The sequence below is a fragment of the Colossoma macropomum genome, unplaced genomic scaffold (assembly GCF_904425465.1).
Source record: "Colossoma macropomum unplaced genomic scaffold, Colossoma_macropomum, whole genome shotgun sequence".
NCBI classification, from domain to species: Eukaryota; Metazoa; Chordata; class Actinopteri; order Characiformes; family Serrasalmidae; genus Colossoma; species Colossoma macropomum.
The window spans coordinates 301,117-320,953 of NW_023494910.1; the positions used below are offsets into that span (position 1 = coordinate 301,117).

A 19,837-nucleotide genomic window follows, 5' to 3' on the forward strand; every position below is an offset into this window, starting at 1 on the left:
GAAAATTTGCCCTGGTGAATGAACTGCATCTAAATGTAGTTATTAGACTGTTGTTTGACTGTTGTTTGGCTTGCTTGAGTTGTTTACCTGACATATTTGTGATCAACTTTTGTCTTTCAAGCCATCAAGCTACAGGCAGTGAACTGATTCACGTCTTGTTGGGCCTATCCCTGCTGGTGTTAATTGCTGCAATACCATGTGCAGTCGGGGTGGTGTGGGACTGAAAGGTAAGCCAGTACAAGCTTCAAACTGACCACTTAAATGAATATTTGATTTTAAATGTTTGTAGGTGTTTGAGTTTGAATGATGTCATTCCTAATCCAAAGCTTCCAGTATAAGATCATTTTAAGTGAAGTATAATTATTAATTTAATTATTAGGTCTACTTGAATAACAATGCACATTAATCACACACCACAGGCTGTCTTTGACAATAATATTAGTTTTTTAATTCCATTGTTTATTCCACAGAAGTTTACATTTTAATGAGTGTACATTTTAACTTTGATAGAATACATTAAAATATTTTGTATGTTTCATTATATGAGATGAGAAAAAAAGAATTAAACCGTCTCTGGATGCTCTCTGATTTCATAAAAGTGTATGAAATTTATTTATTTATTTTTTTCTTTCTTTAAAAGGATTACATTGGTGCATATTTCTCCAGTCTCCTTGAAGTTTGAGCAGTGTGGGGCCCTTGCCCCCAGCCAATGAGGTGGTGTTGCAAAGTCTGCTCTTTCTCGTCACCCAACCAGCGCACTCTCATAATTCACTACAAACTAAAACACTGCTATCACGCAAGTAATTGTCCCCTACCCTGCATCTATGAAGACTGTGTGTGCTCATTTAGAACTGAACTTGCGCTGAAGAAACATTTGACTACAGACCATAGACAGTCTGGTCAGGTCTGCACTGCAACCTCAAAGCTGAACTGTGATCTGTGCAATTATTCTGAGACCTGCAGTATTACACAGTATTTTGCACACCTAAACACTCATATCAGAAATAAGGAGACTGTAAAATGTCCCTTTAAAAATTGCAGCTTTCAGTCCAGTGTTTATAGTACTTTCCATGCCCATAAGAGTAAAAGCCATTGTCTGTGTACCATAGAGAATTTTCGTGGGGACATCTACCAGCTTTGCACTCCTGGTGTCTCAAATTCTGAAAGTTCGACTTTTGAGGCACATTTGGATCATGTGGACTTTTCTGCATCGGATTGTGATTTACAATATGATGAAGACCTGCATGAATTGCTTCAACACAAATTAGCTTCCTTGTTTCTTCGGATGCAAACAGTTCTTCATGTGTCTAAGGCAACAACTCAAGAAATTGTAAATGAACTCTGGAATATCTGTTCAATTGCTGAAGAGTTCACACCAAAATTAATTGAAAGCATATTGATTAAGCACAACTGTACAGTAAATAATTCCATCACCACTGCCATAACAGAGATAGTCAGAAAAGCAAATCCCCTGTTATCACTGTCAAAGAACGGTCCTTTTGGTTCAGAATACAGAAGAACCACCTTTTACAAGGCAAATTTTAAAGTGATTGAGCCTGTTGAATATGTTTTAGATGCATCTTCCAAAAGAAAATATGTTTATGTTCCGATTTTGAAAATTTTGTCAGAACTGTTAAATCGTAATGATGTTCTAGATAAAATCTTGCAGACAGAAGATACAGAAGCTTTTGGACATTTGACTCATTTTAAGACATACAGAGATGGATTATATTGCAAAGAGAATCAGTTGCTGTCTTCAGATAGTTTAAGCATAGCTCTGGGATTATACATAGATGACTTTGAAATTTGTAACCCATTAGGAAATTCAAGAAAGAAGCACAAGGTCTGTGCAGTTTATTGGGTGATTTCAAATTTACCAATACAGTATAGGTCCTCTGTGCAGTCCATCTATTTGGCTTGTCTCTGTTACAGCAGTGATGTGAAAAAGTATGGCTATGATTCCATTCTTCAGCCGTTGGTGAAAGACGTAGAAGTACTTGAGCAGCAAGGTTTGTACATTCAGAAATTGGGAGCAAATATTAAAGGTACTGTACTTTATGTGTCCGCGGACAATTTGGGAGCCCACTCACTTGCTGGTTTTCAAGAAAGCTTTAATGTTGATAAATTCTGTAGATTTTGTTTAGCTAGCCGCACGGACATAAACGTTCATGAAGTAAGAGAGGGACATTTCCCACTCCGAACAGTTGAAGCTCATGACCACATCCTGTTGGAATTGAAAAAGAGTACACATTTGCTTCCACTGGATGGTGTAAAAAGAGACTGTGTTCTTAATAGACTTTCTCATTTCCACTCAATACGTGGATTTCCTCCAGATTTTATGCATGACCTTCTGGAAGGCGTAATACCAAATGAGTTGAGCTTATGTCTGAAGTCTTTGATTTCCAAGAATTATTTTACATTAGATCATCTCAATGCAATCATCCATTCCTTTCCTTACAAGTTACTTGATAAAACAAACAGACCACAACAAATTCCAAAATCATTTGCATTGAAAGGTTCCATTGGTGGTAACTGCCATGAGAACTGGACTTTGTTGCGATTACTGCCACTAATGATTGGTGACAAAATACCTGAGAAAGAGAAAATATGGCAAATTTTATTAGACTTGAAAGACATTGTTGAACTTCTGGCTACTTCGCAGTTTTCAAATGAGACCTTGTGCTACCTAGAGTCCAAAATCTCAGACCATAGATCTTTGTTAAAAGAAGTTTTTCCAGATTTCCACTTGCTGCCCAAGCATCACTTCTTAGAACACTACCCCGAAGTTATTCGTAGATTTGGACCACTGATTGATTTCTGGACTATTCGTTTCGAAGCGAAACACAGCTTTTTTAAAAGAGTAGTGCATGATGTTAAGAATTTCAAAAATATCTTGCTAACTCTTGCTACAAAACACCAACTTTCATTAGCTTACTATTTAGACCTGCCACGTCTTTTCAGACCTGACCTGGAGGTAGGGCATGTTGCTGTTGTTTCACCTGAGACACTAGAGCACTCCATAAAGAAGGCTATAGAGCTCAAATATGCTAGCATTACCACTATATCTCTTGCAACTCATGCATGTCTCCATGGCACCAAGTATTCAGAAGGAATGTTTTTGTCTGTGGGACACACCAGTGGCCTGCCTGACTTTGGCAAGTTAGTGAAAATAATCATTGTGTCAAACAGTGTTTCGTTCATCATTGAACCCTTCACGGCATGGTACATAGAGCATTTGCGGAGTTATGAACTGATGAAAAACCACGCATCTGAGCTAAAGATTGTGGAACCACATGAGCTAAATGGATATCATCCGCTGTACCCATACATTCGAGCAGGCAAAGTAATGGTGACACCAAAAACCTTCCTGCTTCATTAAGGTATAATTGTAGGGCTTAAAAACATAATTATTTATAATATTTACTTGCATTACAATATGTTCAAAAATCCAGTTTTGTTTTCACACTATTCAAAGGAACCTTTTTTTTGTTGTTTTTGTTTTTAAAAAGGGCTGTTTATTTTGCCTATTATTTTTTCATTTGTAGTGAACTGCTCATCTACAATGTATTATACATTCAGTTGTGTTGTTTTCTACATTTTTAAATTGTTTTTGGTCCTCTCTGAACTTTTATTAACAGCCCTGGAAGCTCCAGTCTACAAACAAGATGCTTTTTCGTGTGATCATCTCGCAACAGGACATTCATAAAATTAAGCTTGATTCTGTTCCTGAGTCAGTAGATGGCCTCAAACTAGTGCTAAAAAGCAAACTGCAGCTAAAAGAGTCCTTTGATCTTCAGTATGAAGATGAAGACTTCCATGACTTTTGCAACCTTACACATATAGCTGATCTGCCTGAGGAGAAAGTGACATTGAGGGTCCTTTTCAATCCATCTGCAGATACTTTTTCAGACTCAAGTTTAGACACTGCAAGCTTATCTGTCTCCTCTCCGTCTACATCATCTTCAGCAAGCAAACATTCACAGTCATCTTCAGGTCGTTCACAGCTGTGGCCAGCTTGCTTTACTATTCCCACCTTCTCGTATGATGTTGAGCTGAGGCTGAGACAGGGCAATGAGGCTCATAGAAAAGATGGTGCGTTGTTGACCATTTCTAGAGACATTAAGTCTGAAATTCTAGAAAAACTTGCTGAGGCAATATATTCATACAAAGCCTATCCTGGGAATGAGGAATTTGAAAGTGTAGCGATTGCTCTTGTTGAAAAACACCCTTGTCTAAAAGAGCCAGGCTCCGCATCTGGGTGGTATGGGTGGAAACTAAGTCTAAAATTTAAGATGGGGAACTATAGACAAAAGTTAAGGGATGCAGGTTGTCAAGAACTGAAAGTGAATTCAGAGAAGAGAGGTCCTGGCGAGGCCAGAGGAAAGCGAAACCAAGTGAAGAAGCCTAGACGGTCTGAAACAAACTTTCTTCCAGATCTCCCACAGGGAAAAGACCGGAAAAGTCTGGAAGAGGAACGAGAGCAAATCGTTCAAGAAATGAAGAAAAGGAACCCTGACTTTGCTTTTGTAGATGCAAGAATGAGCAGCACATATTCTTTGAGAAGACAGGAAATTGTTGAAGATGAGCCTCCAGTGTCGGAAGTGAAAGTCAGATGGCTGGCACTTTTCACTGAGAGACAGGTTCCTTTTTTTGTTTATTATTACTTTAAATATAAATGCTTGGATTGTAAAGAAATACTGTAGTATAAGTGGGTGATATGGCAAAAATGTAATATAATACTTACAGAACTTTTTACGATTTACAGTAGTTGACAATATTTTTTCCTCCCATCTGAAAACTCTCAACAGTAGTGTCACATTTTTTTAAAAATACTATCCAGAACTATTCAACATTTTATACACTGCGTTATGTTAATCCAGTTAAGTAGAACTGATTATGCTCTCTCTACAATTAAATATGCTGTCTGGAAGTGTATTTTAAGTACTGATAACATCCACGGCACATTCCGAAAGGCATATTGTGAGGGAATTTTCAGGATAACTGTAAATATTGTCATATTGCCCAGCTCTACGCTATAGTAAGCATGTAATGTGATCTCATATTTCATGTAGATCAGCATGGAATTCACCAGGCTTGTGTCGATGGACCTTAGCAAGTCCTTTTATGGGGGTCTTGACTCCCATCTCCTGAAGCTTCTTCAGTTGTACCGGTCAAAACGTTTTGAAGGGATGACAGAAATGACTGCCATACTGGAGAGCCTTGACAAGGATGTAAGTTAATGTATATTTTCAAACAGCTTTTTAATAGAACAAATGTCAGTTTTATTGTATGTCCTGCAGAAGCTGTGATTTACAAACAATATGGTGCAGGATCCAATAACTTGACAGTTGATCTAAGCTATTATACACATATATATATATATATATATATATATATATATATATATGTATATATATATATATATATATATATATATATATACAGATAGATAGATAGATAGATAGAGAGATCGTTTTTATGCGGTTTTTGCTTTGGTAGGCATCAAACCAAAGGAAGAGGGCAGCGGTGCTGCAGGCTCTGCCTTGGTACATGAGAGAGAATCCTGCTAAATTCATGAAGATATGTGAGGTATGCTAAAACTACAGGAACAGTTCAAACAAATTTATACTAAAAATGAGGTACTATTTATGAAGCTGTCTTTTGGAGTATTGTGTGTGCAAGCACCTTCTAAAACCTAAGTCCGCAGTTTATGTTTTTGTTTTTATAAAGCCCACTAATTGTGAGGAGGATGTCATCAAAAGAATGACTATTGGAATCCTTGCCATTGTAGAGGATGTGAAGGAGCCACTCACAGTGATCTACAGTGATGTGGCCCTGGTGATCGAAGAGCAAGTTGTCCTTCGTAATCTTGGTGATGTACCAAATGCTTTTATGAACTTGATGGGGCTGCTCTATGTATTGAACATGAACTACCCCAAAGAACTCAAATACACCTTTGAGGTGATTCAGCGTCTGTTCATGGGCATTGGAGTAGATTCCTGCACTGCAAGAGTCCACACACTGAAGAATAAATTACTGAGGTAAAGAGAGAATTTTTTGTGGGTGTAATGTGTAGTTCTCTACAGCCTTAACCTTTAATGCTCTATGTTTTAAATTATTTTATTGATTTTTCTTGGTCCATTATGTAAAAAATTGTTTTCCAAGACTGCAAAATCAGTCTTCTTGTCCTCCAACTATTTTTGCAGAATATGGTGTATTTATTCTTAGTGCTTTTGTCTAAAAAAAAACAAGTTCCCCAAATACTACATTGTTGATCATTGAAATTGGTTTAACATGGTCTGTGCATGTGCAATGCTCTCCCACATCCAACAGTAACAATGCGCTCCCGCGTCCGACAGTGCACTGTTGCTGTCGGACGCGGGAGCGCATTGTTACTGTTGGATGTGGGAGAGATGTCCGACAGTAACTATGCTTTATCATCTATCAGTAACAGATCGATCTTCTGTCCTTAAGTAATGTTGTCCTGTAAATTCTACAGTAATTCCCCATCCAGTATTGTTTCCTAAATACTAAATTCTTCATAATGTGAAATGTGATTTTCCTGTGCATACTTTTGCACACGTTAATAAAATACTTGGTTATCATTAGCTTTGTGATGGTTATTTGAGTCTGGCAATGGTTGCTTAATTTAATAACAGCACTTTTTTGAGCCATTAAGAAACGTCAGTGAGAGGAAATTTAAAAATGTTTAAGAGGAGTGTTTTGTTTCAACCTGGCAAGCTTGAACTGTTCTGAAACTGAATTGCTGTTGTATATTTGTGTTCCAAACCAGACCACAGTCTGTATCTTCAATTTAGTAGCCACACCAAACTGTATTTGTGTCAACATTTAAGGTTAAATCGTCAGATTTATCACTAGTGACAAAGGCATGTTACCTATTTTCTGGCACTTGCTCTTCAGTTCACACTAGCACATTGCTATTACCTTGCAGGGTTGGGTGCATGGATGCAATGGCCAAAGATCCTTACTTTCAAAATTTTGTTCAGAAAGTAATTTTCTTTTTTTCTGTGTTGTAGTTGGGGATCGTACCACCATTCTGTGTTTTCACACTTTTATCTGTTTCAGCCAGTTAATGTGAGCTCAAAAGGTATATGGTGTGGTGTGTTGTGATGTGATGACATTCTTGAACCCACACTGTCAATCAACAGGAACTGTACTTGTACTGTGTAAGTGTGGATTACTGTCAGTGGCACTGGTGTGTTCTACGGTAGACTTCTGAGCTTTCCACATTATTGGTCTGAATGGAAATAGTGTGAATTATTAATAAAAAAAAAAGGCATACCAAACAAAATGTATTCCTCATTTGTCATTTCAGATAAACTTTTAGTAGGCTGATTTGAACTATGTTTAGTTGATTTAGATCATGACTTGAAAAATATTTTATGAACTTAATTAAACCTATACAACTTAAAATTTTAATTTTACTTAAATTGAGAAAATGAGCCATATCATGTTAAATGAACTTACTGCATGGTTGTCAAAACTGAAAAAAAATAAGTTCTACCAATTATGTTTAGAGTTGTCTGAACTAAATTCTTTAAGCTGACAATACTTTAAATAAACAGTTGAGTAAATTAACAGATTGTTGTGTAAACAAAGCTTAGTTAAGTTGTATAAACTTAACATGTTATATCTTTACAACTTAACTGAGTCAAAGCAAAAAGATTACTTGACTAAGTTAAGTTGAGTGAACAAATATTTTTTTACAGTGTGATAAAGTGTGATGTCAGTAAGACGTTCTCTGCCCCGTCTTTAAAGTACGACCTTTGAACACTAAAACCACAATCTCTTTATTTACTCTATGACTTTATGACTCGGTCATTAAGATAACTGGAGTTCATGCAGTACAGTTACCCTGAACCTCTCTGTTTCTCTCCTCAGAGTTTTAGTTGCTAATTTGCTTTAAGCCTGTTTTTTAAGTCAGGCCTCAGTGTGTGAGGTTAAGTTTGTTTGTGTGATCATTATAACCTGTTGTTTTTATATATTTTGCCTATATATTTTTTCTAAGTATGTTTTCTTTTTATGGTCCAGTAATCTAAAAAAAATCTAAAAAAATCTAAAAAAAAAAATCTAAAAAAAAGATTTTTTGTATTTGAAATTCAATGTGAGGTTCTCCCTTTTCAGTTTTTAGTGTAAATCGCATCATAAAAACTATGAATTGATGTTTTCATACCTTCCTTAATCTTTTCTTCAGTCCTGCTGTGGTAAATTACCCAACATTAAGCCTCATTCACCAACCGTTCTTAAGAAACTTCTTCTTAAAACTCAGTTTTCTCAAAGATTCTGACTCACCAATGTTCTCTTATGTGGGGTTTGTTCTTACGTAAGAACAGAATCTACACACACTCAAGAGCACAAAGGTGAGAACAGTTCTGTGCTTTAAGAACACGTCATGAATCTGATGTAGAATTTTACTTAGAACCTTTCTCAGAAACACATTTAATAAGACACTTAGGAAGACATTGGAAATTGAGGCCCAGTGTTCTTAACAGTCCAAGCACTGAGCTACTGCAGCTCCATGAACTGGTAATGTTAGTTAAATTACACTTTATCCAGGGGCTGCTTGTAAACTCACAGTGACGACTTGTCGACAAAAGTGTGACTGTTTGATCACAATCAAAAGGACAATCAGGAGGACAATCAAGAGGACAATCAGGAGGACAGTTTCTGGCAGCAGTATGTTGAAAGTCTGACTTTTTATCAAAACAATTTCATAATATTGAATATGTTGAAATTATGTTTCATTTTCTCTATTTTCTCTATTTTGAGTGATTATGGCAAAATCATGGTTAATGTTCTTGACAGTTTGATACACATATGTGTGAAAATGATGAAAGCTGAAAAATATTGTACACTAAACGCGCAGGTCTTGTCTGAAATTGTTATACAACTTTTTAAAACTTTTATTGACTTTTTAATGGATCAACGGAACTTTCAGACTACGACTGCGCTGCGCGCCCTCGCTTTGTCTACATGAGGAATCAGCTGATCGTGCTGAGAAAGCCGGCGGCTTTATTTACCTCGCAGTGGCTGGTGACTCCAGCGGAGCTGAGACGTCCTTACCGGGGCCGCAGAGTGGGAGAGAAACAGTGGGAACAGAAGCGGAGATACAAACCAAATCTTCCTGCAATAATTATGGGTCACATGGCTAATAAAATGGATGAACTGTCTGCTCTAACACGGGCACAATGGGAATTCTGGGAATGCAGCATTTTGTGCTTCATGGAGTCGTGGCTGAGCCCGTGCGTACCTGACTCTCATGTTCATCTGAATGGTTTCACCACTGTGTGTAATCCTGGTCACATCACAGTTAAAGAAGTAATCTTTAAACTGGACATTGAACTGTGTGTGTAGCTACGTGTTTGTGGACTGCAAGACGAGAGAGAAAAAGACTTTGGACCTGCTGTGTGCCAATGTTAAAGAAGCATATAAATCCACAGCTCTCCTCCCACTGGGTAGTTCAGACCATACCCTGGTTCACCTCAACTCGTGGTATAAACACCTGGTTCAGAGGAAATGGTCACCTGAGGCTGTAGAATCACAGAGGGCTGTCTGGAGGCTACGCAATGGGATGTCCTGTGTGAACCACATGGTGAGGACATTGCTGCAGTAACATCATGCATCACTGACTACATCAACTTCTGTGTGGACTGTGTGTTGTAGTCCCTCCAGGACTGTCCGATGCTTTCCCAACAACAAACCCTGCATCACCAGTGACTTTAAGTCTCTGCTGAACCAGAAGAAAAGAGCATTTATGGCAGGAGACGGGGAGGAACAACATGCTGGACTGGAGCTGTAACACTCTAACAGTGTACAAGAGAGGACAAAGGTCTGTACTGAGGTCTTTTGGTGTGGCACTAAGCTCCTGTGGACATTCTACCAGTCTGTTGTAGCGAGAGCTTTACTCTATGCTATTGTGTTCTGGGAAATCACGTCACTGTATCTCCTCTCTGATTAATACACACTGTGCAATATATCATTACTGCTACTGTAAGGACTCTCACTTTACACTGCACTTTACACTGTAATATTGATGCAACTCCTAGTTATGTCTATATTCATTGTGCTTTTAGTTTACCTCACACCACTCAGTGCCTGCTGTCATGTAAACACAACAAATCTGTCTCATATACCATGTAAATTGTTTATTTAATTCCTCTTATACTTTAACTTTATGTATATTTTTATTTCTATGTTTTATTTTCTGCATAGCATATGTAACCCTTTGGGATCAATAAAGTTTTCTCTATCTATATATCTATCTATCTATATATCTATCTATCTATCTGTCTATCGATCTATCTATCAGATTTAGCTGGGTATTTAATGAAGCTCTGATTTTAAACATTGTTATTGTTTTACACTGAGTTCTCTGGTACATTAAGGGTGCCGGACCCTGGTGGACAGTGAGGAAGAAGGCAGGATTAAGGGGATTCTCCTCATTCCAAACGTCCAGTACACTGGTCATTTCTTCCAGATTTTCTAGCTCTGTAGAAGCAGGAACATCACCACACTCAGTTTTATGTGGAAACTACACAACTCTGTCTCTGTATTGTTCAATCATTTGCTGGAATGTTTTCTTTTTGATCTCATCATAAACAAAAACAAAAACAAAAACATGGCAGCTGGACAGACAGACGCTCTACGCCTGAAAGACCAAATCCAACACTGTTTCTGATTGATCCTGTATGTATTTCAGAGATGTTTCTCTATGTGCTTCCAGAAACAGCAAAGATAAGCTCCATAATAGACATAGTAATGTGGATAAATAACTAGTTAGAAGTGTAACAGTTTTACATTTTTATAATTATTAATAATCAATCATTATAATGATCAATCTGGAACTAAGCAGATCAGTGTTTAATGATGGGGAACATATACAGACAGGTAAAAGGCCCAAATCTGCTCCTCTTCCTATGAACAGCTCAGAGACGTGTTCTGAAACTAAGCTGACAGTTCTCCATTAAAGAGAACAATTATAGACAGAATAATGTGTCCAGCTCTGCTGAGAGAAGCTCCATTATGAATGTCATTCATGTTCATTACATACCTGGTTTAATAAAGCTACACTATAATTATTATTATTATTATTAAGTGTTTAATTAAGGGGAGCATTTATAACCAGTTAAAGTGTCTTTTCCAAATCTGTTCCCCTCCTAATTACAGCTAAGAGAAGCTCCAATATGGAGGATTAATATTCTAGAATAATTCTAGAAGCCAACGGTTCTGAACATTATTTTTTTGGATAAAATATGCAGTCATTTTAAACAATGATAAACCTGGATTATTATTCTGTGAATTATTCTTAAATATTAGAGCTTGTATCTGTATTTGGGCCAAAGGAACAGACTGAGAACAGCTTTTTACCTTTTCACCTTCTCTAAATGCCCATAATTTAACTCTGATCTGCTCAGTTCTAAAGTACCTGCTGGAGCATCATAGATTATTATGACTCTATATTTCATCCACATGTACAGTGTCCATTACTGAGTGTCTCTCAGAATGTGTTTCACAGGACAAACAGATCTGCAGAGAACATTTCGACTGAGGAGCAATATTTCCCCTAAAAACTGAATAACACAGAATAAACACATTAATAATCACTAAAACTGAATCTACCGCACTGTATAATCACTACCTTTACAGCCTCCGCAGAATAAAGGTGGAGTCAGCCGGTTACCATGGAGACAGCCACCCAGGCATTTCGGGAAATGTAGTTTTTCTACATTCACCCCAGCGTAAGTAGGAATTTGGGTTCTGAAGACATTGACGCTGATGGAAATGTTATTGTAGGAAACATCAAATCAGTTGCACCAGACTGCAGTAAAGCTTGGAGTAATCTATGCACTGAATATGGCTCATCACAATGGGCGGAAGTGCTGCTATGAATTTGTACATTCCTCATGCCAAAGGATGGTGCAAATCTCTCCCCTAATATTCTTGGTTTGGAAAACAAAATCTTGGGACAGTCAAAGTAGGCTGTCCATTCTGGAAATATATGGGACTTTTCACACTAGCTTCTGCTTTGATTGAAAAGCAATGGGCTTTTGAACAACACTTAAGTCAAATGAAACAAGAATAGCTGTATTTGTCAACATCTCTTTTAAAATTCAGTGACATTTCAATGATTTTCTATACAACATGTCAAGTAGCCTTTTGAACAATTTGAGCTCTATAAATTTTCACCCCAAATTTGCATAGTCTAACAAGCAAAATAAGGTTGTGCTAACTAGAGGCAGTACTTTGACAAGAAGGCTGTACTCTGTATGCACCTATTTCTGGGGCTTTATTTTGATCACTGATGACAATTGGGTATTGTATAAAGTCATATAACATTAATACTGTGTTATTGTGCTGTTCTATTTTAAATATCTGCTGTTGTAAAGTTACACTTAAGGTTAGTGTTATCATTACATAATTACTGAATGATACTTCATTGTTTCACAAATTCTGGGCCATTACTTAAGACTTAATTAATTGTGATGAAAGGCACACGCATTTAGGTGAATGTGTTTATAATTGCAATGTTCTGTTTGAAGCTTATTGTTGTATGTAAAGTTGCATTTTAGCTTGTGTTGCCTACAAGACAAGCAATAATGTATTGATAGCGGTGCACTTTCAGAGAAGTATTTAGTCTATTTTTTTACTATTCTGCTTTATTTTGTCTACAGTCTTGTTTTATTACTTAATATTCAGTGTTTTTCTATAGTGGTAAAGCAAATGTATATTTTAGTTGATCCTAATATGCATGTGCATTTGATGTACCTTAATAAAGTCACAAATTTTTTTATTGTCATGATGGTCATTGTCTTGACCAGGTGTTTAAATAGATGGAATATTAATAAGTGTAGTTGAAGTTTAATTTGTGAAAATTAACATTTAAAATTGTACATTAATAAATGCTCTGTGATATAATTAAGCTGTTGTACATAATAAACAATGAGTAACTATTTGGAAATACATCAAAATGTAGTAGTTTTACTAAAAAGTAATTTAACAATCTACATAATTTAATGAAATAGCATGAACATGATTAAATTTAGTTAAAATTACACTAAGGAAATTTTACAAAATATAATTACGCTGACAAAACTTAAAGCAGTGAGTAAATGTCATCAGAAAGGCATCAAATTTGAGTTGTTTTAACTAAAAAAGTTATCTACAATCTACATAATTTGCTTAAGTAGAAAGAACATGATTCATTTTAGTTAAAGTTACTGAAGTTATTGAAGTAAATCCTGCAAAATATAGTTAAGTTGACATTGCTTATAGGTAATGAGTAAATGTTACTAAAATTATATATCTGAATGTAGATAATTTCGTGTAACACTTTGACGGAAAAAAATTAAGTAAATTCAAAGAGTCATTTTTTGAGTGTAGTAAGTGGAGCTGATAAAATGGACAATGAGCGTAGAAACAAGGAGGTGGTGTTAATGACGTGGCCAGTTGGTGTAAATGGTTAAGGTTACAGAAAGGTGCAAAAGTTTAAAAGAAAAAACATCTTGAAATGGCCATAATTTACTTCATCTTATATTTAGTGTGTTTTGTTGATGTTTGTTGATATTTAGTGTGTTTTGTTTTATGTGTTGATGAGACACACACTGGCTTAAATATTCATTTTTTATTATGGTATTAATATTTTATTTATTTATTAGTTTTTTTTTTGGTGTTTTTATTTTTTAGTACGTACAGAAAAGGCTTGTTTCAAAAGACATCAAAATAAACATTACAGTCTTTTGAAGAGAATATTATAGTCTCTATGTGTTGAAAATCAAACATTGACTAACAAACTTGTTTTAGTTTTATCTAAAGTGAAAATTCTACTTTCAAATCAAGGCAAATGTAGCTTTTGTTTGTGGAAAAATCTGTTGCAAGAAAGAAAAAAAAATTATATTATTGGCCTGTCTTTACATTTTAGGCTTGTGACTTAATAAAATATATTGATTTATTGTATAATTAGAAATTTTAGTTTATACTAAATCAGAAAATTATCTTGAAAAAAAATTAATAAAATTACCTGTAACAAAATTAGAGTATTTTAATTACTTTATTCTAAAGTAAAAACTATACTTGGCTGTAATAGTAAATATTAGGTTTTTCCAAAATAAAAAAAAAAAGTTGTAACAAAGTGAAAAAACAGTATATGTTCTTTATAACAAATAATCTTTTTACTTTGTTTGAAAGTATTTTTTTGTTGTTGTGGAAAGAAATATTTTGATTGATACTAAATCAAATGTAAGACTTCAACTGAATCATAAATAGAATTTGAGAAAAACTAATAAATTTAGGTGTAACAAATTAGAGTAATTTTTAGAAGTTGGTCCAAAGTATCATTTGTGGACTTTTTTATTTAATATAATATTTAATTCAATAATAGATTTAAGATAAGCTGTGACTTTTGTAAATTTTGTGAAAATGCTTTTCCAGAACTGCATATTGATGCTTTATGTGATAATTCACTGATGGTGTCAAATCGATCATTAAAATGTAATTTAACTCATGAATGGAATCGTTTTGTTGAAACATCCATTTTACCCCCAGATTCAGTTCATTGGCTGATTACAGTAAATTCTTTCCTAATATGTCCCAGTGTTTTCTTCAAAGGTGTTTAAAGCTCCAGAATTGTTCTCAGAGAAGTAGCCCGATATCCTGATGCTCTCTCATTCCTAATTCACTGTGGGTGTTCTTGAGATCGTACGCTCAACCCTTCTCTTTCCAAACATCAGCTGAATTATTGAGTTCTATTTCTGTTCCAAATGAGTTATGATTTGTCTAAATGCCTATGAATACAGGATTTCTGTCCATATTTATAAGTACAGTGTCAAAAGGCATTGTGTATCAATTTAAAGTAGATATATGCACTATAAGTATATTAAGTAACGAAAACAAAGGAGTCTGAATACTTGTTTCACCTCACTGAAGTACTGTACCATTAATGATAGCTGGATTATGACCGGAATTGTCAGCAAATATATTGAGAGAAAAAAGGAATAAAAAAGAACTTTCTATGAAAAAGCACATCTGTGTACAGTCTGCTGTTTGTTTTTTAGAGGCTTGCCGGTTGTGCACCCCAAGGTGGCGTCCAAGGTGTTCAAAGAATGTATTGGGGACACCTTAAAATGTGCTCCACACAGGGGATCAAGGGTAAGTCACCTTTGCTGTTTCCTTTTCTCTAGAAACATGTTACACTCTAGGGTGTCCCTAAATCTGTAAAGCACTCTGGTCCTGGTCTCCTTATGTTCTACAGTTACAGACTGTCCATCTGTATCTCTGTATAATTTATCCCACCTTTACCTTGTTCATCAATGTTCAGGACCACCACAGAGCAGGTATTATTTGGGTGGTGGATCATTCTCAGCACTGCAGTAACACTGATGTGGTGGTGGTGGGTTAGTGTGTGTTGTGCTGGTACGAGTGGATCAGACACAGCAGTGCTGCTGGAATTTTAAACACTGTGTCCACTCACTGTCCACTCTATTAGACACTCCTACCTTGTCAGTCCACCTTGTAGATGTAAAGTCAGAGACGATAGCTCATCTGCTGCTGCACAGTTTGTGTTGGTCATCCTCTAGTCCTTCATCAGTGGTCACAGGACGCTGCCCACAGGATGCTGTTGGCTGGATGTTTTTGGTTGGTGGACTATTCTCAGTCCAGCAGTGACTCTGAGGTGTAAAAGCTGCAGCAGCTCTGTTGTGTCTGATCCACTTTTGCTAGCGTGACACACACTAAGGCCGTGTTCACACAGCAGGTAAAAGTGGCCCAAATCCGATTTTCACATCCGATTTTTTTTTTTTTAGGTTGTGCACATCATCTTTTTAATGTGATCTATATCTGACATTCCTCTGAACAGTTCAGCTCCTAAACTGATGCGCATGCCTTAAAAAAAAAATGCCTCGCTTTACATGACGCTCATCCAGAGTCAACTGCAACAGCCACTCACTTAACCTCTTTCTCCAGTTCATCGTGCTGCTTTCTTCTTTTATAACTGGTTTAAATCTGAGAGGTTGCTATTTTAGAAAGACAGTGAAAGTGGAACGTATCAGTCTGGTTTCTGCTTTTAACCAGCTCTGAAAGATAAACAAGACTCACAGTTTTACAGCTCATACTATGACTATCACAGAACACTACAGCTCATTCAGAGTGGAGTTGGATTGATGTTTGCATCGCATGAATTCTGATCTGGTTGTTCAGATGGAGTCGCATTAGCACAGTTCGGATACACATCGGATTTCAGTGTCAGATTCAATATGTTTTTTGTTTTTTTACCATTTACACTGCCACACAGATAACACATCTGTGTCATATACGATGGAAAAGAACGGATGTGGGCTACTTTAATCTGCTGAGTGAACGTAGCCTATAACATTTCACTGTGTAATCAGACTCTCTGCACTGCCAGCCTGAGTCATTTCTTCATTAGCATGGCAGCATATACTTATGTCACAGGGTATCAGCTGGTATCTGTAAATTTGTACGAGTAAGAGTACAAGTAATTGGTATCGATGAAGCCCTACTACAGACTGTAGTTACATTAAACCCCTGGGTGTTACAAAGAATTTAGGTCATTTTGAATAATCTTTGCTTAAAATTCTTAAAAAGTCTAGTTTCATTAAAAATAAGGCAGCTTTTAAAATTCTATAAAACATTGAAATCAAGATGTTATCAGGGACTCCACTGCAGTGTTGAAAAACACCTCTCCAGATACACATGGAATAAGTTTGTTTAGTTTTACTGTTTCAGTTTCGAATAACATTTTCCCAAATGGCAGAATAAATCAGGTTTTATTACATAGTGTATTTAGGTTTTCATTAAATATTCAAATCAAGCTTTTAACAGGGAACTCCACTGCAGGACCACATTCAGACTGTGAGATTACATGAATCTCAGTCTCTTTGTACCCGAGGTCTTCAACAATGCAGGGTAGTCTTTTGCTAACAGTTTGATTCCTTCCGTTTATAGAATTTTTAACATGGGCATATATGTATTTTACTTTCCCAGGCACTGCAGACGTCTTGTTCAAAATTTAAATAGCAAAATAAAATGTAGTTTATAACCCGTGTGTGTCAGAAAGTGTTTTTAAACACTGCAGTGGAGGTTTCTGATAACAGGTTAATTTCCTTCCTTTGTTGGAGTTGTGTTTGAGTTGGCTGTTTAATTTTTATGGCATATTAAATGCTGCCATTCACCTCATGAAACAGTGATATTTCATGATTTTCACTGTGGAAAAAACATGAAAACCAAACTCTGAACACTGTCAACAGGCGGATTGTAGCTGTGTTTGAAGCAGTGTTTAATTACACTTAAGACTAATAATCTTCAAAATCTGTGTTGAAAGAGAGTCGCGTACTGAAAGAAGGAGGAAGACACTTCCACGTCACTGCAGTACAGTTCTGCTGGAGTCCTGCACATGAAATCCAAGTGTAGAGAGCGACCAGGCTCGGAATTTTTTTACAAAATAACGCAAAACATTTGCAGGGGAACGAAATGTCAGTACTGTTTTTTATTTATTTATTTTTAAACATTCCCCCTAAGGGGCTCCGTACTGTTCCACAATCCTCATATTTCATACTCAACTTTAAGGCCACTATACATGCCAATCAAAGACCTTGAAGCTAAGAAGGCCCTCAGTACTGATCAACATTATTTAAATATCTGCTGTGCAGTGCCTCCAATCACATGTGAGGAAGTCAGCCATGAAAAAAGAGCCACAGGCACCTCCTGCACATTTGACTTATAAATCAAAGACTGCAACGTACCTTTAAGAAAGCTTTGTGTTTAGCTGCCCAGAATGGCTTGAACAGAGTGTAACAATGCTTTACATGAACTGATAATTGTGAAAAAATAAACCGATTTGTTTACTTTGCAGGTGGAGAATACAGAGACGCCCTAATGGACTTCACCACTTTTTTCATTTTTTGTTCAGTCACTTGAATTGATTAATAATATTAGTAATAATAATAAACATTTATTAAATCCATTATGCTTTCATTGATTTTGCCTCAGTTTATGTCAGTATTATCATAGCGGTGGGGATTGTTTGAATGAGACTATCAGCAGTGAGTGGGAATGTGGATGGAGGGAAGGAAGTCAAGACTGGGAGGGATTAACATTAACTAGACTGAGGAAATGTCAATGAAATGTTAAAGTAACATTGAAAAATCTGAACTTTTGACGCTGAGCACTGCTGGCTGCACAGAAATATTGGGAAAATGTTTTAGGGCATGTTCTACTAACTTGCACTGAACGTCCTAGAAAAGTTAAGAAAACTGGAACTGTAAACGTTTGAAGAACGTTTAAAGATAACATTCCAGGAATGTTCAGTGGTCAGTGTATATAAAGCTGAGGTAATAATCTGGGGCAGTGGTTTTAAGAAAGATGTTATGGAAACATAAAAATGGCCTTTTTAAATTTAGCAACAATCTCACAACCCTAATAGAACATTATAGGGATGTTGTCACGTTCTCAGAACATTGCAAGACCACATTCCTAGAATGTTGCTGATGGGGTTGGGTTGATGTTTAGGGAACAATCTAGTAACTTGAATGTTTTGGGAAAACTGGAAAGATTCATGGGGGAACATTCCAATAACATACTCAGCTGGCACTGTGTCTTAAGATGTCTTAAGATGTCTTGACAGTATTTATAAGATGTCTTGAGACATTCTTTTATGCCAAGACGTCTCAAGAACATCTTAAGACGTATGAGTGAAGACACTGTCTTTGTCTTGAGACATGAAAGTTAACGTCTTAAGACAAAGAAGTAATTATTTTGTGTGTCTTGAAGACGAGGCATGACTTAAGACATCACTTTGTCTTAAGACATAGAGATGTTGTGTCTTAAGACAGTTCAGTTGAGACCAAAGAGTGGTCCATTACAAAAGGTCCTGTGGTATGAGTGTGGTATTCCTGTGATACTGCCAAACTGAAAATTACTACTGAGGATTACCACAGCACTGCCTAATGTACAATATAATGAGAATATAACAATATAAGAGAGAATATAAGTATGTCCTCAAGAAACAGCCTGCTGTAATCTTATGGTTTTTGTGTGATATTACTAAAAGAACATTCACTGAGGTTTTACTTGCTGTACTTTTGTGAATCTTTTTTTTTTTTGTATGTTTTGTTTTTTGATTATTGCAGAAATGTGTTTACAGTGGCAAAATAGCAAAAGAAAAAATCAATTCTTAAACCATTTACCTTACCTTAAAATGTTTAAACTCTCTTCCTTATATCATTGAAGTTCATGGTAGAATAACTTTTAATTTATCTCCATTGGTAAATGTTACAATCACAGTCAGTCACAGCCTTTTGCTCATTTGCAGAAAACATGCTATGATTAAAACAACATTGATCTATTTTCAAATGTACAATTGTAACCAGAGACAACAAGCTAGGAACCAAGATAAAACAACTTTGAGCTAATAGGAAGTAAATGTACTTAACAGCTAACCTGAGTACTTTAGAGATCACATACAACCAAAACTTAATGCAAAAAAGCACTTGGTTCACTCTCTTCAACATCTACACTTCTGTTTATTCTCTTAAGCAGATCAGGGCTGCCCAAAGTTAGACTTTTAATTTGTATAACTTTCAAAATTATTATCTCCAGTATTTGGAAAACACGAACAATAATAAACAAATGTATTTGAGTAGTAATATAAAGACCTGTATTGTTTCACCACGTAAAATTACATAATAAACAGATTTTTGTTTAAATGTCAAACTTCATACTTCGACTTTAATATTTTAAGACATGGCCTCCAGTGATGCTGTATGATAATGCTGTACTGCTGTCTTATGTGTTTCAAGGGTTT

At 36.0% G+C, this 19,837-nt stretch overlaps 1 protein-coding gene across 2 annotated transcripts in view; it reads right to left on the reverse strand.

The window, feature by feature from the left end:
- The window catches only part of LOC118800553 (NLR family CARD domain-containing protein 3-like), a 35,813-nt gene extending 26,659 nt beyond the window's left edge, over nt 1–9,154 (reverse strand). For both annotated transcript variants that reach the window (XM_036560819.1, XM_036560817.1), the window contains exon 1: nt 9,042–9,154. The gene's annotated coding sequence lies outside the window, so the exon portion shown is untranslated. The remainder of the gene's footprint in view (nt 1–9,041) is intronic.
- Between the last annotated feature and the right edge of the window lie 10,683 nt (nt 9,155–19,837).